At 39.8% G+C, this 24,305-nt stretch overlaps 1 protein-coding gene across 2 annotated transcripts in view; it reads right to left on the bottom strand.

Moving 5' to 3' along the window:
* Positions 1-24,305, bottom strand: part of ULK4 (unc-51 like kinase 4) — a 397,936-nt gene that overhangs the window by 317,593 nt on the left and 56,038 nt on the right. The gene's annotated exons all lie outside the window — the stretch shown is intronic.

The following is a 24,305-nucleotide window of genomic DNA, read 5'->3' as shown; positions in this document are numbered from 1 at the left end:
GTGGCAACACTTGCTCCTATAACAATGGTTCAGACTGAACCAGCTCAGAGGGAACAACTTCAGTCTGAGTCTGCAGCCTAGGCGGCTCAAGAGAAGAGACTATGAAGGGGATTGGCTACCTTACCCTGGACTGAACTGAGGACTGAGATCTTGCAGATCAAGTAATGTCCCAAGGAGGCCACTGAAGATATGGCATTGGTGGGCATAAAGAGTTGGGCTAAGAGTCCCATATCCCAGTGCAAACAATATGCATTTTAATATGGCTGAATGTAAATATATACATCTAGGAACAACGAATGTAGGCCATACTTAAGGATTGGGGACTTTACTCTGGGAAGCAGTGATTCTGAAATAGTTTTGGGGGCCATAGTGGATAATCAGCTAACACGAGCTCCCACTGTGATGCCATGGCCAAAAGAACTAATGATGCCATGGGATGCATAAACAGGAGAATCTTGAGTAGGAGTAGAGAGTTTATTTTACCTCTGTATTTGGCACTGGAGTGACCGCTGCTGGAATACTTGTGGTGCGCACAATTCAAGGATGTTGATAAATTGGAGTGGATTCAAAGAAGAGCCATGAGAATGATTAAAGGATTAGAAAACATGCCTTATAGTGATAGACTCAAAGAGCTCAGTATATTTTCCTTAACAAAGAGAAGGTTAATGAGTGACTTGATTACAGTCTATAAGTACCTACATGGGGAACCAATATTTAAGAATGGGCTCTTCAATCTAGCAAAGAAAGGAATACCACAATGCAATGGATAGAAGTTGAAGCTAGACAAATTCAGACTGGAAATAAGGTGTACGTTTTTCATAGTAAGAGTAATTAACCATTGGAACAATTTACCAAGGGTTATTGTGGATTCTCCATCACTGACAATTTTTAAATCAAGACTGGATATTTTTCTAAAAGATCTGCCCTAGGAATTATTTAGTGGAAGTTCTATGGCCTGCGTTATACAGGACATCAGACTAGATGATCACAATAGTCTCTCTAGTCTTGGAATCTATGATTGGCCAAAATGGTTCTATGAATGATTCTGTGAATCCCTACTGAGGGAGCAGTGCTAACTTTAGTACTGATGGTGATCCCTGAGAGGTCTCAATGACTTTTGAGAACTGTGCCTTGAAGGTGAACAAGAGGAGGAAAGTGTCCCTGAACTCGATCTTGAAGAACCTTCCAGGTAATCTGATGGCAACTGAGGAGCCACTCCAGGTGGAGCCAGCAAATGTCCAGACTCCAGCCTCATCTGAAACCTAATTTGCAGGTTGCATTAGTGCTGGCAATGGTAAAGTAACTGGCACTTGAGTACTGGTCGGCACATTGCACTCACACTTGGCACCAGAACACGTCAGTACCAAAGTCAACACTAGTATAGATGCTGTAGATGTGGTCTGCACCGAAATCAGCACAGTGTCTGTGCTGACAAGACCCTCATTAATAAGGAGGCCAACCTCAACTTTGCACCTCAAATATTAAGTGTGCAGAAGACATTGCAACAGCTGCGTGACAGCAGTGACAATTCTGCTATCAATTCAGATGCAGATGAAGACAGAGAAGACTTACAGGCAGAGCACTTGCCTTTAATGTGCCCTTCTCCAAGGCACAACGAACATCGAGTGTGGGGTCACTATTAGGGATTGCATCCCACATGACTGACCGTGTTTAAAACCGGGTGAGTGCATTTCATGCTAAATGCTACTTAGCTATCTACTACTACTAATTAACTAAACCCTACGAGTACTACTATAACCAACTATATATACACAAGATCACAAGAAAGCACTCTGACAGAAAAACATGAAGATAGATGCAAAAGAACGGACATAGTGGTCAGACCAGTATCCTGTCTTCCGACAATGATCAATGCCAAGTGAGTCAGAAGGAATGAACAGAACAGGCAATCATCAAGTGATCCATCCCCTGTCGTCCACTTCCAGCTTCTGGCACACAGAGGTTAGGGACACTCAAAGCATGGAGCTGCATCCCTGATGATCCTGGCTAATAGCCATTGATGAACCTATCCTCCATGAACTTATCTAGTTCTTTTTTGAACGCTGTTTTGGCCTTCACAACATCCCATAGCAATGAGTTCCACAGGTTGACTCTGCATTGTGTGAAGAAGTACTTCCTTATGTTTGTTTTAACCTGCTGCCTATTAATTTCATTGGGTGACTCCTAGTTCTTGTGTTATGTGAAGGAGTAAACAACACTTCCTTATTCACCTTCTCCACACAAGTCAAAATTTTATAAACCTCTATCATATCCCCTCTTAGTCATCTCTTTTCCAAGCTGAACAGTCCCAGTCTTATCTCTCTACATATGGAAGCTGTTCCATACTCCTAATTATTTTTGTTGCCCTTCTCTGGACCTTTCCCAATTCCAATAGGTCTTTTTTGAGATGGGGTGACCAGATCTGGATGCATTATTCAAGATGTGGGTGTACCATGGAATTATATAGAGGCATTTGATATTTCTGTCTTATTACCTATTCCTTTCCTAACGGTTCCTACCATTGTTAGCTTTTTTCCTGCTCAGATCCTGGACCAGGAAGAGGTGAGGAAGCTTGAAAACAAATAAAAGTGCTTTAACTGCCAAAAAAGCAGCTAAAATAACAAATCTAAAAGAGAAGGATGGGAGTGAAGCAAATTACATTTGATAGCTGCAGTGGAGGCAGAATACCTGGCAGGAAAAGGGGGCACGGCTAGCACAGGTCATCCTGAACCTTTGAACCATATTTGGAAATTGCAGACAAGAGAGCAATAGCCCATACATATCAGAACTGTGAGACACACTGGGCTGAAGAAAAAAGCCAAGGAAAAACTGACAGCAACCATCATTAAACAAAGATTTTTCTGAGGGACAAATGCTTCTTGATTACCAGTTATTTTGTTTTTTTCTAAAGTTTCTTTTGGTGATTTGCTCTGCTTTTGTAAATGCAGATATAATGTGCTCTTGCTTACACAACAAGATAATGAGGTGATACTGATCAAGGTATAGTTCCTTCCGCATTTTGTTCTAGATTTCAATAAAGTATGCCTGTCAAAATATAGTCCTACGTAATTTATTATTATTGACTGGTTCATGTCTATCACGAAGCTTTCAGAAACAAAATAAAAGTGGCCTTTGTGACACTGACCAGAATTCTCCTTTTGTATTAATCATAAGCATTAACTAACCATCTGCAAATGTTCAGAGACATACGTTGGATGTTACTTAGGGCAGCTGTTCTCAACCGGGGGGGTGGTCCATGAGCCCTTTCAGAGGGGCCGCAGAACCCCACAGCTGAAACCTGGTGACCCAAGCCCCAGTGCTGAAGCCGGGAGTGGCACGGGGCTGAAGCCAGCAACAACCCCCCTGCACCGAAGCCAGGAGCAGTGCTAAAGCCAGCACCCCCTCCCCGAGCTGGGAGCAGCACAGGGCTGAAGCCAGCAGCCCCCCACCAAGCCGCGAGCAACATGGCGCTGAAGCCAGCACCCCCTCAAGCCCCCAAAGCTGGGAGTGGTGTGGAGCTGAAGCCAGCAAACCTCCTCCAACACAGCCAGGAGCAACCAGGGGGGGCTGAAGCTGGGAGCCTCAGCAACCCTCCTCCCCCTCCCCCCAAAGCTGGGAGCCGCACTGGGAGCCCCCCTATGCTACACCCTGCCTGCACCCATAGCTACGCCCCTGCCTGCACCCTGAGCTACTCCCCTCCCTGCACACAGCCCCTAGCTATTCCCACCCTGTACCCTGAGCTACTACCCTCCCTGCACACAACCCCAGCTACCTCCTTCCTGCACCTTCAGCTACCCCCTGGACGACACACAGCCCCAGCTGTGAGTTATATTTTCTGGTTGCATCCTTCACAGCCCAGACAGGCTGGGTGGCCTCCTGAGTGAGTCAGGGGGTGGAGGCGGCACTCCCTCCCTGGACCCCGCTGTGCAGAGCTGGCTCGAGCCACGCAAGGCTCTTACCCACCCCGCAAATAGAAGTAAAATTATGCCTATGCCCAAGGGTCCCCCCCAGCCCGGAGCCCCAAGTTTTCCCCCAACCCAGGCATTTTATACCACGTTGAGGGGGGGCCTCAACAAGTAAAAGACTTAGGGCACAAGAGATATCAATTTTGTCATCGTATAGCTTTTCTAATATAGGTATGCAATACATGACTTATTAAAATGTTGATACAAAAGGTATAAAATACAGTACAATAAAAAATTTAAACCATAATTGAGTGTGTCCTTATGCATACAACAAGGACACAGCAAAGCTAGGAAATACAAAGTACTACTTAGTAAATACTTTAAACACAGAAATACCTTAGATAAAAACAATTATCTGTTATTTTCTGAGAAGGCCTCCAGATACTACAAAAATCAGCAAAAATTCACATTCTTTCATTCTTTGAAACAAAATTCATTGATATTCCAGGATTTTTATTCACAATTTCAGAGTATCACTACCATGGGATGTCTCAAGGTATAGCTCAAAGCTTTATACCCCTTTTATAAATCACTTCAGATTAATTGTGAAACTTTATCCTCCAAATATTTCGGTAAACTGCAATACGGTGGTTGTGAAATGATCCTACACAAAGTTTTTATTTTGCTGGATTTTTTAAAATGAATTTTGTTATAAGGTTTACAAACTTTTACCATTGCAAGGTGATACATGCATAAAATTGGTTGCTTAGTAAGCAAATACTCTGGTCTGTTAGGTTGCCCGCTTCTAATACATCCAAATAATGTTCTTGTGGGTCATAACCTCTTAGAATGCAGAAGCAAGGTTCCAGACAACTACCTCATTGGCACTTGCATCTGGGTATCACTATTGTCTTTTAGCTTGTGTTTTAATTTAAAAAACAAAAATAATATATTTTAAAGCTTCTAACAGAGAATACAGAACAGTGAGAAAAACACTAGTTTTGGTTCAGTGGTTCTGAACAGAATAATAACTGATATTAGCGTCTTCTTCCTCATCAGATGTGTTCTCTATGGAATAACTGATATATATTATATGAAATAAAATATACACCTTCCAATTTAAAAAAAACACCTATTTGTGCACAGGCTACGTAACAATAGGTTTCTATCACTTACTATTATCCACCCCACTTCCCTCAAGCTGTTTGTCACACTCACTTGTTGTATCATCCCTTAAAATTAGACTACAAGCCTTTCAAGACAGAGACAGCGTCATCCTATGTATTTCTATAGTGCCTAACCCAATGAGACCCTTATCCTGATTGTGGCTTTTATACCACTAGTACTAATCCAAACACACACAATATGGGATACTAAGGAAAGAACAGCCGTGGACAGCACTCAAAAGTTACCATTTACCAACCATTACCACAAACTTCCTAATCTAAGTATAGAGGAAAATTCTTGCCTCTGAAATACCACTCTGTGGTAAATGTTAGCAAATACTGACTTTTTAATGTTGAACACTTTATAAATTAGCCCTATGCTTCTCCTCTCTTTGCTGAACACATTCAAGAAACCAAGTTCCCTGTAGCCATAAGACAAAACATGCATACCTAAAATGATGTGGCCCATTGAGTCAGAGGAGTATCTTGTTTCCTCCCCAGATCCATGGAGAGGCCCTTCTCAGGTCATCTGCAACTGGAACTAAGGGAGAGATGTGTGGCAGTCTCGAGATCAGGAATCCTGGTCTAGAAATGTGCCTTGCAAAAAATGGGCCCTAACTAATCTCTTCTCCCACAAACACAAATGTTACTTTTACTGCTGACAGGAATAATATAGGATAGATTACAGGTGTAAATTAACTCTGATTTAGGGACAAATATAAGAGTACAAAATTTGGGCCATAGACTTTTTGTTCAAGGTTAAAGGGCAATAACCAATAAATAAAATACGACTACACTTTTTATTTATTACTTGGGAAAAAACTGTAATAAAAAAGTCCATTTATATTAATTATCGACAATATGTCATCTCTCCCCACTCTGGCTATTTTTTTTTTCTTTTCTATCAGCCTACGTTTTCCCTATTGAGCAATTAGTAATGAACAGTAAGTCCCACAGTGTCTTGAAAAGGCATTTTAAATGTAACACATCAGTTAGACATTTTATACTAGCTGTCAAGTTGGATGGACATAACAGATATAGTTACAATAAAAAAAAAAGAGAGCTAAGATATAAGATTTATATCTGCATAGACAGCCATTAGCTATACATATGACAAAATAAATGTCAATTTAATGTGTTATTCCTTGAATATTTTCACCCCAATTCAGGCATCTAGAAGTTTCTCTGCAGTTCAGAAGCCAGTACTATAGTTTGTTCACGAACAAGAGCTATTTTATATCTTATGAAGTAGGTGGCAGAGATTTACAATGTTACTCCATTTTTAATCCATTGGTATGAGGTGTTAGTAAGCATTAGTGGGAATTAAAACACATTTGTAATGCTGCAGACCCTTACAGAGATAAAACTGCCTATGCCTCCAGCATAATAGAAATTGCTGTAGAGCTCAATGTCTTGTAAGTAGACACACATCATGTTATGTGTGCTGGTAATAACAAAACAACTTCACTTTCCTTTGAACAGAGTACTCTCCCTTGGCTGCAAAAGTAGGTTATATAGTGTTGGCACTAAACAAAAAACTCTCTCTACTACAACTTTTTTTAAAAGTACACATGAAAAAGGACATATACTCTACTGTTACAAAGGAAGATAATGGTGTTTCTTAGACTATCCTAAAATACCAATTTGCATAAGTGGGGAAAAGGTAATGGTGCTATCTTTGGTTGAACACTATAAAGATCTGGAAATATCTTCACAAAAAACATGGCAAGTTCATTAGACTTATGTGTTATTTGTGTATCTGGATGACATTACTGTATTCTTAAAAATGGTTTCATCACAAGTTATTATCTGTCTGAAAATTCAATAAGGCCATTCATTAAGGCCAAGATAACATTTCTTGACACCTTAAATGACTGATTGGAGCAGCTAGTCCTGGAACCCACAAGAGGAGAGGCAATTCTTGATTTAGTCATAAAGTGGAGCACAGGATCAGGTCCAAGAAGTGAATATAGCTGGACCACTTGGTAACAGTGACCATAATAAAATTAAATTTAACATCCCTGTGGTGGGGAAAACATCACAGCGGCCCAACACTGTAGCATTTATTTCAGAAAGGGGGACTACACAAAAATGAGGAGATTAGTTAAACAGAAAGTAAAAGGTACAGCAGTAAAATCCCTGCAAGCTGCATGGAAACTTTTTAAAGACACTGTAATACACACTCAACTTAAATGTATACCCCAAATTAAAAATCATACTAAGAGAACCAAAAAAGAGCCACCATGGCTAAACAACAAAGTAAAAGAAGCAGTGAGAAGCAAAAAGGCATCCTTTAAAAAGTGGAAGTTAAATCCTAGTGAGGAAAACAAAGGAGCATAAACTCTGGCAAATGAAGTGTAAAAATATAACTAAGAAGGTCAAAAAAGAATTTGAAGAACAGCTAGCCAAAGACACAAAAAATAGCAGCAATTTTTTTTAAAGTACATCAGAAGCAGGAAGCCTGCTAAACCACCAGTGGGGCCACTGGACAATTGAGATGCTAAAGGAGCACTCAAGGATGATAACGCCATTGCAGAGAAATTGAAATTGCGTCCACACTACCCCAAATTCTACCCGGCGATGTCTATTTCAACACTAATCCCCTCGTCAGAGAGGATTACAGAAATCAAATTTTAAGAGCCCTTTAAGTCAACAAAAATGGCTTCGTCGTGTGGATGGGTGCAGGGTTAAGTCGATCTAAAGCTGCTAAATTCGACCTAAACTCATAGTGTAGACCAGGGCTAAATGAATTCTTTGCATCAGTCTTCACGGTTGAGGATGTGAGGGAGATTTCCAAACCGGAGATTCTTTTTAGATGACAAATCTGAGGAACTGTCAGATAGAGGAGGTTTTGGAACAAACTGATAAACTAAAACAGTAATAAGTCACCAGTACCAGATGGCGTTCACCTAATAGTTCTGAAGGAACTCAAATGTGAAATTGCAGAACTACTAACTATAGTCCATTTTTAAAAAGGACTCCAGAGGTGATCCCAGCAATTCTAGGCCAGTAAGCTTGACTTCAGCACCGGGCAAACTGGATGAAACTACAGCAAAGAACAAAACCATCAGACACACAGATGAACATAACTTGTTGGGGAAGAGTCAACATGGTTTCTGTAATGGGAAATCATGCCTCACCAATCTACTAGAATTCTTTGAGGGGGGTCAACAAGCATGTGGACAAGAGGGATCCAGCGGATAAAGTGTACTTAGATTTTCAGAAAGCCTTTGACAAGGTCCCTCACCAAAGGCTCTTATGCAAAGTAAGCGGCCATGGGATAACATGGAAGGTCCCCTTATAGACTGTTTCCTATCTTTTAACCAGTTATCAAAAAGGTAGGAATAAATGGTCAGCTTTCAGAATGGAGAGAGGTAAATAATGGTGTCCCCCAGGAGTCTGTATTGAGACCAGCCTTATTCAACATATTCATAAATGATCTGGCAAAAGGGGTAAACAGTGAGGTGGCAAAATTTGCAGATGATACAAAACTACTCAAAATAAATCCCAGGAAGGCTGCAAAGAGCTACAAAAGTATCTCTCAAAACTAGGTGACTAGGCAACAAAATGGCAGATGAAATTCACTGTTGATAAATGCAAAGTAATGCACACTGGAAAACATAATCCCAGCTATACATATAAAATGATGGAGTCTAAATTAGCTGTTACCACTCAAGAAAGAGCTCTTGGAGTCATTATAGATAGTTCTCTGAAGACATCCACTCAATGTGTAGCGGCAGTCAAAAAAGCAATCAGAACGCTGGGCATCATTAAGAAAGGGATAGATAATAAGACAGAAAATATCATATTGCCTCTGTATAAATCCCATGCAGATGCGGTTGCCTCATCTCCAAAAAGATATATTGGAACTGGAGAAGGTTCAGAAAAGGGCAACAAAAATTATTAGGGGTATGGAATGGCTTCCGTATGAGGAGAGATTAATAAAGCTTGGACTTTTCAGCTTGGAAAAGAGATGACTAAGGGGGGGAATATGATAGAGGTCTATAAAATCATGACTGGTGTGGAGAAAGTAAACAAGGAAGTGTTATTTACTCCTTCTGATAACACAAGAACTAGGGGTCGCCAAATGAAATTAATAGGCAGCAAGTTTAAAACAAACAAAAGGAAGTATTTATTCACACAACACACAGTGAACCTGTGTGAACCTGGCTTTGCCAGAGGATGTTGTGAAGGCCAAGACTATAACAGGGTTCAAAAAAGAACTAGACAAATTCATGGAGGGTAAGTCCATCAATGGCTATTAGACAGGATGGGCAGGGATGGTGTCCCTTGTTAGGGGGCTTATTCCTTCACCTGCTTCCTTCCCTGGTCCTTCTCGCATGAACAGAGAGCAACAATACCTGAAGTCCAAAGGTGCAAATAATTCTATGTTTATTGGGGTGAACTTCCAGCAAGCATGATTCCAGTTTCCTTCCTTAGTGTCCTCCTTCCCAGCTCTGACACCACAGAGCCTTACACCTGTGTCCTTGTTCCCATTTCTGCCCTTAGCCAAACATGATTCCAATTTCCTTACCCCCATTCCCTGTTCCCATTTCCCCCACCCACACACTCACTTCCTGATTGACTGCAGACTATATAGTAAAACTTGAGTTCTGCTTAGCTATACCTTAACCAATCATTTTCCTGAAATGTAACTAACCAATCCTAACATGATTATGTAACCAATTATATCCCACCACCTTAATTAGTTTACACCCAGCAAAATTAATTATACAGCAGACAGGAACAATCACAGAACCAGACAGAGATTATACAGACAAACAATAGCAAAGTGGGAACTATAATGACAAAACAATACAGAAGTGAGCATTTCACATCCCAGCTATTGATAAGTGAGTTCTTGCCAGACAGGATGCTATCAAACTAAGTTTCCTTTTATATTTTCTAGGCACGTCCCTTTCTCTGGAGGTGACAGCCATTATCAGGACAGGATTGTATTCCTAACAGCCCAATAGCACCTTATTTCAATGTGACTAGTTTGGAATGTGAGGATGTGACCAGTCGCTTCCCAGCTTATGGCTGCCTCTGCTGCTTAGCCAAAGGCCTTAGCCTAAGCACAGGGCCTCAGACTGTCACAGTAAGAGAAGGACCTTACACTGGCAGACAGTGATTTTGATTCTCTCTTTTATACCTCTAGAACTAGCCAAATGAGAAGAATACACCTAAATTCTTAAAGTACAGGCCTTTGCAGACAGGCTTGAATATCTATATCCTAACATCCCTAGCCTCTGTTTTCCAGAAGCTGGGAATGGGCAACAGGGAATGGATCACTTGATGATTACCTGTTCTGTTCATTCCCTCTGGGGCACCTGGCATTGGCCACTGTCGGAAGACAGGATACTGGGCTAGATGGACCTTGGGCCCTACTGGGTCAGACCATTCTTATGCCAGATACAAAGTACACTGAAATCAACTGAAGCCTTACCATTGACTTCAATGGCCTTTGGATCTCACCCCTATTCACTAGTGTTTATTCTCCTACTTAAAAATACTAAAGCCATCCTAGCAGAAACAATACTATATGGATTAGCTGATCAATCACACGCTACATATACTAAATAGCAAATACTAGGCGGTGAAAAGTTTTGGAGAATCCACAGGCTGAAATTTGCTTACATAAACGGCTAGACACTACAGTAAAAAAACAAACAAACAAACAAACAAACAAACAATAACTGAATAAATATTTCTGAATACAGGATTGTTTTGATCACAATTCACAGATACAAAAGGCCGTGATTTATCAGTCATTTTGTTAGTAACAGAATTTGACCAGCTCTACAAGATAAATTGGTATTTGAAGCAACACACATTAAAAACGAGGGGAACAAGATTTTTACTCAAAAACTGAAGTACAACTGCTCGACAAATGTATGTTCAGCACCTAATGTCCCATCTGCAGTGTAATTTCTACCATACTGGGAAACCCGGTTACAATACAGTAAAGTCCTGATAGAATTAAAAACAGATTTCTGTCTTGTAGCCCAGATAGAAGCAAACCATAATTTAAAATTTGTTCTCCAACAGTACTGCAGCTTTGCAAAAAATTCTAAGAATGTGTCATGGTTCAGAACTGGTCTTGAATTAACAGTGAAATCCAAACGATAAAGTTGAATCAACTATGCTGTATAACTGATTTTTGCATGTTCTGAGAAACTGATTGGGAAAGAAAAGATGGGCAGAAAGCTATGTGAAGAAGGGGAGAAGGTGTTGTTCAAGGCAACAAACAGCATTTAAATTCGAACTGTGATAAAAAGGATTCTAGCTGAACACCAACAAAGTAAAGATCATTCGTGTCAAAGAACAAAAGCCATTTGTTATCAAGTAATTTGAGTCTCTTAAGTCTTATTAAGCATGCCACCATTTCCAAGACATTAATATCACAAAATGCACACATGCTTCATCTCTGCAGCACTAGTTTTTTTAGCCACAAAGGAGGCCCAAAGAAGCCAATGTCTTTGGTAGTCAATAAAATCCAGAGACTTTGGAATTGCTGCAGAACGAGTAGGAATTTTATTGGAAGATGAAAGAAATCCTGGAACACACCTCCCAGCAGAAGCCTTTAACAACAGATCATTCTCACAGCATATGTAGTTGGCATGACTTCTGGACCCTCATAGCATCGGCAAGCATCATTGTCTTACACATTCTGATGAAACCAATGGAGGTGCAACAGCATTTTCTGATGCATCAGTTTATGACAGAGGCTCATGATTCTTTTAAAAACAACATTAAGGTCAATCCTAGACTATAGTCCATTTAAGACTGTAAACTGGAGATATCTATCAAATATGGGTTTCAGAGTAGCAGCCGTGTTAGTCTGTATTCGCAAAAAGAAAAGGAGTACCAGTGGCACCTTAGAGACTAACCAATTTATTTGAGCATAAGCTTTCGTGAGCTACAGCTTGATTATCACCACAAAAGGTTCCCGCCCCCCCCCCCCGCCCCGATCTCCTGTTGGTAATAGCTCATATTAAGTGATCACTCTCCTTACAGTGTGTATGATAACACCCATTTTTTCCATGTTCTGTGTGTATATAAATCTCCTCACTGTATTTTCCACTGAATGCATCCGATGAAGTGAGCTGTAGCTCACGAAAGCTTATGCTCAAATAAATTGGTTAGTCTCTAAAGTGCCACTAGTACTCCTTTTCTTTCTATCAAATATGGGTTTTTTTAATGCTGTAGGCTAACCTCCGTAGTATTCATAATGAATAAGTAAATACCAGAGGGAGGTCTCCCTACTGAACTAAATCCCTCAAGGAAGATAAAGAAGAAATCTCTCTGGCTCCAAGTGCATATGAGACAAAGATGTTAGTAAACAGATGCTACAATTGCAGCTTTTGTCCACTAAACAATGCGGCAAGATCTTAAGACCTATAGGAAAGTGTGATGGTACATCTGTTCATCCCACTCCTTCTACATAATGCTTTCACCACATGAGGAAGTCTGGACTGCCTCAAAGAACAACCCTAGCACATTGCATAGGAGTGAAATTTTAAGACCCTGTGTAGATTTGCTTCAGTCTTTCTGGTGGTATAGATGCCAGGGCAGGATTATGAGGTGGCAGTAACATGCAGACACCAGAACACATGGCAGAGAGAAAGATCTAGTAAGTTGCTATTCTATAAATACCCAAGCAGGAATCTTTGTTGGAGATGAAGATATTACCTATTATATTAGTTGCTCTTCATTGTTAGCCCGCACTAAGGGTACACCTCGCCACAGATTTTGTCTAAAAACTTGTGGAAGAGGAATGCTACAGGCCTAAGAGGAGTAAGAGTTCAAAATGCCTTGTCCTTGGTGTGGTGGGTGTCCTGAAGTAAGGCCATAGTGAGGTTTTGTTTTTTGTTGTTTTTTTTTTAAAGTTTGGTTTAATATTTTCCCCTCCATTTGATGGTATTGTTAATGCCCTGCACATTTCATGAGGAAAGTTTAAATAGATTAATGATCACTAATCTACTTAAACTCTCCTCATGGAATGTGCATTAAGAATACCATCAAGGCTGTTGTGTTTTGGCAAAATGTCCAATACATGAATGTCACTTAGAAATGCTGTCAACGTCACCTGGGCTCTCGTTCAATGAGTTCACACTCTTTGAGGAGGCATAGCCTGGGATACTTCATATTCAAAAGTGATATAGGAAATTATCCACCTGGAGATCTGCAAAGAGATCACTTTATCCTTCATTCAGTCTGCATATGAAACAAACAAATGAAATGAGGAGCAGAAAGGTTTGGTTCTATCCAGATGAAAAGCTAAATGTTGCCTGACATCTAACATGTGATCGCGTTGTTCTTCAGGGGTTGAATGCGGCTTAGGGAAGAACACTAGTAAATATATAGCTTGGTTCAAGCGAAACTGGGAAACCACTCGATAAAAACTTAGGGTACAGCCATAGCTTTACTTTGTCTTTAAAAAATTGCACATAAGGAGGGCTCCACCATCAAAGCCTGCAACTCACCGACCCTCCTTGCAGCTGTTATTGCGAAAGGAAGGCAGTTTTCTGGCCCAGAAGGGAGAAAGAAGAAGTTGCCAGAGGCTCGAAGGGAGGTCCAACAAGAGATGCTAAGACAGTATCACGGTCCCACAAAAGAACGAGCTCTTTAACTGGAACGTGGAGACAAGTAACTCCTTTCAAGAACGTCACTGCCATGGAGTTTGAAAACACCAAACTTCCCAGGGATGGGAGGATGAAATTCGAAAATCATCACCAGGTGGACTCCCAATGAACTAAGTGCAATACCAGAAGACTGAAAGTGTAACAAGTACGCCAAGATGTCCTGGATAAAAACTAGCTCTGGCTGGACTACCCGGGCTAGCAACAATATTGGGAACTGTTTTGACTCTGCCAAATAGGCTGTTCTGGTAGAGGGCTTCCTACTATTAAGCAAGATTTGCTGGACCACCTCCAAACATCATTCCTGTTCCTCATCTAATCATGCAGCATCCACACCATGACATGGAGAGCTGACCGCTGGATGCAAAACCTTACCGAGATGCTGAATCAGAAGGTCAGGAGGAAGAGGAAGGGATATGGGAGGCCAAACTGATAAAGCAAGGAGGTCGAAGAACCAACACTGTCTTGGCCACACTGGAGCAATGAGAGGGAGCTTGGCACAGTCCAATTTCAGCTTGAGAATGACCCTGCAGGTTGATCAAAATTGGAGGAAAGGTGCAAATTCCCAGATCAGGTAAAAATCAGTCAAGGAGCTCGGCCTAAGACCCCTGAGAAAAAAAACAGCCACCATTTCCTGTTGTCTCTCATGGCAAACAGGTTGATCGTCAGGATGCCCCGATCTGCAAAAATGGACTTCAGGATGCTGGGCTTAAGGGACTATTTGTGATTCAGAGAGAAATTTCTGCTAAGGTGATCTGCCAGGTGATTCTGGATCCCAGGTAAATGATTGGCCATAGGGATAAATGTTTTCCTTGATGCAAAACTGCCAGAGCCTGATCAGTTTCTGACACAGCACATTGGAGTGTGCTCCCCTGTCTGTTCACATAATACATCATGGTGATATTATCTGTGAGCATGAGAACCGCTGAATCTCTAATGTGATCTTGAAAGTTCTGGCTGTCCAGACCATGAGTCAAAATGGGCATTGCTGGATGCCAGTGGAGGAATGCTTATCCTCAAGAGCCTTATCAGGTTGGATCTGGATTGTTGTCACAACCTTTTTACACATGGCCTCAACCTTCTCAAAGGGGAGGTGAAATGTCAGTTTTTTTCCAAGTCTTGCTCAGATTCAGAGTCTAAAAGCTCGCCTTCCTCAGGAGGAGGAGGAGTCAAAGGACTAGCACCTTCTGGATTTTTTGTCCTCAGCTCCTGCCCCCACCCCCACACCCTTTTTATTCTTTTTGACTTTTGGGTGTACATAGTGGACGTTACTGCCCTGCTATGACCAGAGCACAGTTTTTTGCAGTTTGCCTTGTGCATAGCCCAGAGCCCTCTAGAAACTTCTCTCTTTGAGTCCCGCCCATTCAGGGTCCCATTCCCCCTGAGCAAGGTGTGAGGTCTCATTATCAGAGTTCCCTCACTCAAGCTGTGATGGGGAGGGGAGATGAATATAAGCCCTGCTTCTCTTCCCAAGGCACACAAGACTGGGGGGAGGAGTACCAGTAGCTCCACAGGGGTCTTGTCTTTGCAGCCCTTTGTCACCTCAAGACTTCCCCTTAGATCTTTTGGATGAAGTCCCCTTCCTCTGTATAATCTCTCTCTGGCTCAGCTCAGGCTTTTCTGTGGTGAAGTCATGGTTACTTGGAGGGTGGTTGGAGCCCTAACATACCTATCTTACTCAGAGCACATGCCTTAGCAGCACTAGGGTCATCTGGTTGGGAGATGGCTAGGCATAATTCACTCTCTGCTGAGCCTTGGAAAGCTCCCTGATATATGGAACACCTTTTGGACTTTGCCCAGTGCTTGTGAGACTGCTCTGCAATGACTGAAAGGGGGAAAGAGGAGCTCAGCAGGCAAGTGCTCAAGCATAGGCTCCAAGTGGCTGTGGCCATGACATGACATAAACCCCGAACCAGGAAGGAGGCTTGGAACAAATGAGAGCTCACTACTGCCTGAAAATAGCTTTAAAAAATAATAAAGGTAAAAGAAAAGGATGGGAGCAAATCAGCCACCAATTGATTGCTGCCAGAGAGGCAGTAGCTCTAGCAGCAAGCAGAATGAGGCATGGCCAGTACACGCTGTGCCACAGATTTGAACCGCTTCTGGAAACTCCAGAGTGGTAAGGAGCAATCCAGATGTAACAGAATTGTGTTTGGTTTTTTTTTTTTTCTATAAACAGCAGCAAAATTGTTCCAAATGGTAAAATTTAAAAGATCTCCTGGAGAAGTGCACATCGTTTTAATACATAAAACTCTTTCCTTCTAGTGGATCTCTGCTTCTGATCTATTAAAAAATGCTACGTCCTGTTTACAGAAGCAAATGTAAAGAGAACCCTTAGTGTGTATTTTAAAAAACTGCAACACACAAAATGGCTATATTCAAAATTCATCGCTTTGAAATGATATTTCTCTATTTTATTTACCCATATACCTACTTTTCTACTTCGTCAGACATTTACCCTTACTTTGTTTGTCAATGCTGTACTAGCATAAAAATACAATAATTTAATGCTGCGCACAAAGGATTCAGTTTATGTAAGCGATAAAAAATGCTAGTGAATGGCTTTTAATTACATCTACAAATTCAGCTCATTCTTTCTGCCCTGATGTGCAACTGTAATAAAGCCTTACTTCTGTTTTCCTGCATTATTTTCAAGGAAAGCAGGGGTAAAATGTGTGAAGCTATAACCAAAAAGAATTAAGTATAAAATGAGATGGCAGTTTCGATGGGGAAATTATTAATTTTTGTATTTTTGATTTACTTTCTGCTCCTCCTGTTCACAAACTGAAAACCACTAGACAACCTCAGAGGCCCTTTCCAACCTTATCATTTACAATCCTATGGATTACAAAAAATACTATTATCTTACCATTTTTTTTTTTTGCCCTGTACTATTCAGTTTTCATCTAGCTACTTCCACTCACCGGTAGAATTTTTAAATTAAATATAAATTACATAATTTTTTAAATTTTATTTTGCAAATAGCAGTTTTCTTCCACAAGAAAAAAAAACAGTTACACACCTTTTGTAACTGCTGTTCCAAATGTACTGCACATGTCCATTCCACTCTGGGTGTGTACAGCCACTGGAAGATTTTCCCTCAGTGATACCCATCAGGACAGCTTGAGCGCCTTCTTCTGCCATGTGCTGCTATTGCGGATATAAAGCGCCCAACCGACCCCACACCCCCTCAGTTCTTTCTTTCCAAAAACGCTGATATAGAGGGGCAGGAGGGCCGTTCATGAAATGGACATGTGCAACACATATCGAAGAACAGTTACAAAAGATTAATAATCTTTTTTTCTTCTTTGAGTGAGTGTACATGTGCATTGCACTCTTGGTGACTCCAAAGCAGTAATATACAAGGAAGGATCGTAATTTTTGTACATAGAGACCATGCTACAGTTCAACCAAATTTGGCATCTTCCTTTAGTAATGGGTAATGATGTAATGGGAGGAGGTGGTGTGCACCAATGACCCAGTTGTTACTTTACAAATGTCCTGGATAGGAATTTGTGCTAAGAACGCTGCAGAGGATGCTTGCGAATTCATGGAATGAGCAGTCAGGTTACTTGGTGATGAAACACCTGTCTGTTCCAAACAATGATGGATACACGAAGTTATCCAACATGAGATTCTCCATGAGGAGATTGGGAGACCTTTCATCCTGTCCACTCTAGCCACCAACTGTTTAGACTGCCAAAATGATTTAGTCCTCTCTACGTAGAATGCTAGAGCTTCTAAGACTAACATCCAATGAGTATAGTTGTTGTTCATTCCTATTTCCTCCTTTACTTGTGCTGTGGTTTTAGGTAAAACACAGGTAAGTAAATTGCTTGACTACTATGAAAATCTGAAACTACTTTAGGGAGGAAACTCGGATAAGGACATACGTACACGTTAGCTTTAAAGAAGACTTCTGGCAGAAGTAATTTCAGTTAGGAAAACCACTTTCCAAGAGAGGTATAGTAAGAAGCACTGCTAAAGGCTAAGATGGTGGTCCCATACATTTAGACAAGGCCAGGTTCAAGTCTCACATGTGTAATCACTCTGTAGATCTAGCTGCACCTCCCACTGCTTCTGTTGATTCCCAAGTGCTGATGAGGACCACCAGGACCTGCTTAACCACCCCCTGGAACTGAAGTGGAAATTCTGGTGACCAGCCCTGCCCCTCTGTATACCAACTTGGAGGGCAGACTGTCCTTCAATAAATAGGGCTTGCATATATTTAGGTTTCATCATCTAATTGTCCAAACTTAAAAGTCCCAATTAACACAAACAAAATCTTTCCTCCTTCACTGGGGCTATTCCTCGGTCTTTCTTCAGGGCTTAGCCTGCAGCCCCTCCCATCCGCTGGGCTCAATATCCTTGCAATAGGCTTGTACACCCTCCTTCCCTAAGGTTGGTAGGGGAATCCAATCCCACCCTTTACTCTGGATTCTGACCAGGGCCCTGTACTGAACAAACAGGTGTGCTCCTTTACTTGTGCTGTGGTTTTCCCTGAGCCACTTTCTACCCAGCCTTTTCAGTTCCTCTTGGGGTCTCTGTCTCTTCCCTCATTAGTCAGTTCTCTCCCAGGCCTCCCTGCCCAGAGTGATTTCTTCACTGCTCTGAGCTTGGCTTAGCCCCGCCCCAAGGTCCCCAGCTCACAGCACAAGCCGCCCTGTTATGCAGGTCACGTCTGTCTAGTTTCCTAAATCTGGATTTAGGTGCCCAACTAAGCATACAAATTTGAAAATTTGGTTTAAATTTATTAGAATACAGTGGTTTTCAACATTTTTCCATTTGCAGAACCCTAAAAAATTCCAAATGAAGGTGCAGAGCCTTTAGAAATCCTAGACAGTCTGTGGACCCCCAGGGGACTATGGACCACAGGTTGAAAACCACTGGATATATTATATATCAAGAAAAGCAAGTCTAGGGTTTGCACCCTACACTGCCGTGTGGATGGGCAAATACCCGTCTTGGTCCCATGATCCTCAGATTGACATACGGTGAGAGTACAACTCTATACACTGCCACTGGGAATGAATGAAGGGAAGTGAGTAACAGAACAGCAACCCCTTTGGTCAACTAAGAACTGGCAACGGAGGACAAAAGTATGGGAGATTACATTAAATTGGCCCAGTAGAGGGAGGATTGGGATTTAAACCGACAAGGAAATTTAAACACATCCGTACAGTTCTGAAAGGGATGCTGAGAAGCCATGGGGAAAGTATACGTAAAAGAAAAGAAATGGAATTTGCAATAATATAATTCAGAACCAAATTCCAATCAGATCATCTTAAAATGAGAGCCCTAAATGACCTAGGTTGGGGCTACCAGAGAGATTGCCTCTCTCCATACTGCCACAGCTGAGATCAGCAGTGATGCTCAAGCTGCATCACCCTTGCCATACTGGAGAGCGGGCTGTACACAGAGTGCTCTCTAAGTGGTCCAAGATTTTGGAATATGCTCTTCATTTGGATCTGAAATACCTCAAACTTAGTAAATCTGAGGGCATGCTTCAAAAGCCATTTATTTGATAGGGTTTTATGGGGAAAGCTGAGAGTATTTTGCTACATTGGTACAATGTAAAGGAGCTTTTCTGTTGCTTTTATTTACTGGCTGGCTGAGTTCATTCGTTAACATTTATGGTTGTTTAATCCTGCTGGCAGGCTGAGTTTGTTATTTAACATGAGTTTTTAAAGCTGCAGGGTGGTCATTATATTGTGAGAATAATTGTCAGGTACCTAGAATTTTCTGTATGGGTTTTTATTTGGCTTTGTTTTGTTTTTGTGATTGTTTAAATCTAATAAAAGAAATAAATTACATGTATGTATTCAGTTTGAGTTGTTTTGTTTTTTAATAAAAAAGTCTAGCAGCTCTAACAAAACTTCTGAAATAGTCTCAATTTGGATTAATGTAAAAACACAAATTATGGTAGGTACAAGTTATTCTATGCATACATCCTATAGAGCACAAATATATACTTATTAATTACTCAAAGAGGTGGATGGGGCAAATTGAACTCAGTTCAGCAAAAGCCCTTCTAATACGACAGTTAGGAAAATTAGTCACACAACAGCACAATGTCTAGGTAATAATGACGACAGATCTGTAGTGCACTTCATGTAGTTCTTAAATAGACCTCATGAGGGTCAGCTGATCGGAAAATGCTTACAATCTCTGATATTTGGACTCAAAGGTGAGCCAAACTCCAGCACCCTTGAACTGCCCCCAGATTAACACACCCACCATGCTTTGTTCCTCACTGTCTTGCATGTAATCCTCTATGAAAACTAATTCATGAGGCCACTTCTTTAAGAGAAATTTCAGAGGACAGAGAACAACCCATGCTGTGATGACTACATGAAACTGGGCAGCTGACAATGGATAGCTTGAGGGGCTGTGGAGTTAAAAAAGTAAATATAATTAATGTACATAACTTGTTTGTATCCCTCTTCCCTACTATTCATGTGTCACTTGATTTAGAGAAAAAGAAAAAAAATTAATGCAATGGACCTAACAAAAAAATATGCATATCACCGCCCTGACCACTTTGCTTTTTTTTTTATCCTACTTCCCTCCCCTTAATTTATTTTTTTAATGATATATGTTTTGGGGGCAGTGATTGTCTCTTACTATGTATTTTGTACAATGCCTAGCACAATGGGGCCCCAATCAAAGATGAAACCTTGTGCATCATCATAATACAAACAACAAATAAATAATGGGAACTATTAGGTGACATCTCTATATTTTGGAATCTATTTTCCCTGTGATATGTACAGCTCCCATTAACACTGATCATAGTTAGAATCTTCAGGAATGCAAAGCTCCCTTGGGCTTCCATGGAAGTTTCACACTTGTAAGAACTACTGTAGCAGGCCACAAACAAGCAAATCAGCATAAAGAATGGGGAACAATCCTCTTTAAATGTAAAAACCTATCTTATTACCACAGAATCTAAATTAAAGAGCATATTTAAACTTCTACAACTTTATTTAAAATGTAGAAGTTGACAATAAAATATAATCAGAAGTTTATTTTGCATCAGAGACTTAGACTTGTTTAAATAGGGTTTAAAAGCATCCAAAATTATTGTACAATGTCACTATAGTAATTTGAGGTTTTTTGGTTTAAAAAAAAACAAACAAAAAAAAACACATCTGCTCTTGAGTTTCATTAAGAGGTAATCAGCTTGAAGTGATGCACCCAGCATTATATATGATGCATTTTGCCCCAGATAAGACGGTAAAGCTACTCAGCTTACAAGAGCTCAATGTAGAATTTTAAAGCAGAGAATATAGACCTTAACAGAATTTGATTTTGTGTGAGGCACCTAATTATGTTTCTGTACAGATGTTAAGTGACATGCAATATATTTAATAGCTATTTATTAATAGCAAATGAAAATGCTATATTGTAATCATTTAAATAAGAGGCAACATCTATAATCTTAAAACACACACCCACAAAAAATTGCTGTCTGTCAACTCTTTCTCCAAATAGCACTACAATCTCAGAATTATTTGCAACAATTACTGATATTAAAATTCTAAATGTAAATGTAGAATTACTCATGTCACACCTAAATCCACATACAGACATGGATTTTATACAAGTAGTTGTATGTACCTGACATGTGAAAGACATGGGGTGAAAGTAAAGTCCTTGCCCTAATGAAGTTAATGGCAAAACTACAATTGACTTTAATAGATCCAGGATTTCACCCATGATGTTCGGTAGTCCTAACAAAAATGCAAGAGAAGCCAACTTTAAATGGTATTTCTGTTTCAGGATTCAGTTCTCATTATTTGAATTTGGTGCATCTTCCAATTGTGACTTCTATTTCCATGGTCTTTCACAGACATGTTTTTTTCTAACAACAAATTAATATCAAGGTTTCATAAGAACTTCAAAAATCACATTACGTTTTAAATAGAAACCTCACAATTGGTGCACTAAAAATATTACAGCAAAGGGTGGCAGAGATATGAGCTAGTTAGAATCAACAAAAATCTGTGATTACAGAAAAAATTATAGGCTGAAAATTGTTCTACAAGGCATCAGGTAAGATACCAAATACACTTCTATCATTATAAGCAATTAGGTGGGATCTTTTTTAAAGTGTTCTTTGATGTGAGATGTGCTATTTCAATGGATAAGCAATTCAAATATGGCCGTTTTACATCTGAATTGCACTTCATCATCACTTCACTTATGTAAAAAAACAACAACATTCTTTTATTTCTCTAATCCACAGTTAAATATTTTTGAGTCCTACATTTTCTCTACAAACAAGTTTACCCTGAAGTAGACAAAAGAAAAAAAATCAAGTATATCATATTAAAAGTAAATATAAGCTTACCTAGCAGCGTACCAGAAATTCAGTAAACAGGAGGTTCAGGGTTAGAGGCTAGGTGCAGGCCAATAAGAAGCCAATAGTGATAATGCATTAGGTTTTATTTTGATTACACTTTTATCCCAAACAAATTAAAATATGCAATTAATCAAAGTATGATTTCACATTATAAATATTAGCAAGGCAGATGAATCAAAACAAAAAACTTAGAGAACATAGAACTTGTCATACCGAATCAGACTCACGATCCATCTAATCCACTTTCTTATTTCTCTGAGAATGGCCAGTACCAGATGCTTCAGAGAATGGTGCAAGAAACTCTACATTAGGCAAATGTGGGATAATCAGCCCCCCCTGTAAAGGTCTCCTCCAAATTTTTAATACTTAGTGATTGGCTTAACACCTGAAACATAAGGTTTTATAACCCTTCAGAAATGCTATGCTAGCATTAACTATTATAACTCTGGATCAGTGTTACTCAGACTGCGGCTCGCAAGCCGCATGTGGCTCTTTAATGTGTCTCCTGCAGCTCTTTGGAGCACATGATATTAAAACACTCTGTGATTTAATTATTAACCAATATAAGTTATTAACCAATCAGGATGCTTTTATTATGTAATTAACAAATTGTAGTTGAAAAAAATAATAATACTTGAGTCAGCCATTTTGCTGTGAGATGGATATAGATATAGACAGATATAAACTAAATATTTTCCCTGTCATACTGTTTAAATATGAATACACAGTACTATAGTAAATGAAACAAATTAAGACTAGGGCTGTCAAGCAATTAAAAAAATTAATTGTGATTAATCGTGCTATTGATCATGTACACTTGGTATTCTGTGTTGTAATTGAAATTGATATATTTGAAAATGTAGAAAATCATCCAAAAATATTTAATAAATTTCAATTTGTTAACAGTGCGATTAATCATGATTAATTTTTTTTTAATTGAGATTAATTTTTTTGAGTTAATCTCGTGAGTTAAGTGCGATTAATTGACAGCTCCAATTCAAACTACTATGGCTCTTTCGATCACACTGATCACTAATTTGGCTCCTGAACCACTGATGTCTAAGTATCACTGCTCTGGATATTCTGGTTATCCAGGTAAACCCCAAACCCTCTTTGAATCTTGCTAAATTTCTGGTTTCAATGACATCATGTAGCAATGAGTTTCACAATCTAATTTCACATGGGGTGAATAAGTAGTTTCTTGTATCCGTTTAGAATATATCTGTTTAATTTCATCGAATGTCCCCTTGTTTTTGTGCTATGAGACAGGGAAAACAGAAATTCCAATCTACCTCCTGTATCTCTCTTCATATGAGAAGTTTTCCATATTCCTAATCAGTCTCATTGCTCTTCTCTGAATAGCCTCTAATTCTTCAATATCCTTTTTAACATGGGATGGTCAATACTGCACACAGTATTCCAGATGAGGCCATGCCATTGATTTATATAATAGCATTATATCTTTTTCTATATTATTCTCCATCCAGTTCCTTACACATACTAACATTGTTTTTTTGACCACAGCTACATATTTTGCTGAGGCTTTTCATTGAGTGTCTAAAATGATGTCCAGATCCCTTTCCTGAGTTTATACAACAATGTAAACACCTATAAAAGTTCACTAAAGCATCTATTAGAAAGGAAAGGGGAATAAAATGTCAGACAAATAGATACCAAAAAGTTTTAAATTTGACAAGTCATATCCAAAACCAAAAATAAAGTACTGTTCGCACTCAAAGTATGGAATTCTGAATCATACGTACCTCATCGTACGTTATGTCTTTTTCTTTTCTTAGAAGAGCTACATTACTATCTGAGCTAATAAGACAGACCTTGGCATTGCAGGAATCTAAGAACGCACTTTTATTATTATTATTAATTATTATTATTATTATTATTAATTAAGCTTAATTTTGCTCAGAAAGCACCACACAGGTTTGAAATATTAAAGATAAAATTGTAGTTTGCAAGCCAAGAATACTCTTTGATCTTGAGTACCACTGAAGATATCACATCCGATGAAGTGAGCTGTAGCTCACGAAAGCTTATGCTCAAATACATTTGTTAGTCTCTAAGGTGCCACAAGTACTCCTTTTCTTTTTACTGAAGACATCAGGGAATAAAAACACTTCTGTAGTCTAAAGGAAGAAATTCCAAGCCCTGCACCTGGTTTGACCAGCTGGGCAGATGCCTGGGAGTGGGTAAAAAGATATTACATACACACAGC

The sequence above is a fragment of the Natator depressus genome, chromosome 2 (genome assembly GCF_965152275.1).
Source record: "Natator depressus isolate rNatDep1 chromosome 2, rNatDep2.hap1, whole genome shotgun sequence".
NCBI classification, from domain to species: Eukaryota; Metazoa; Chordata; order Testudines; family Cheloniidae; genus Natator; species Natator depressus.
This window is presented reverse-complemented; position numbering and strand designations above follow the sequence as displayed.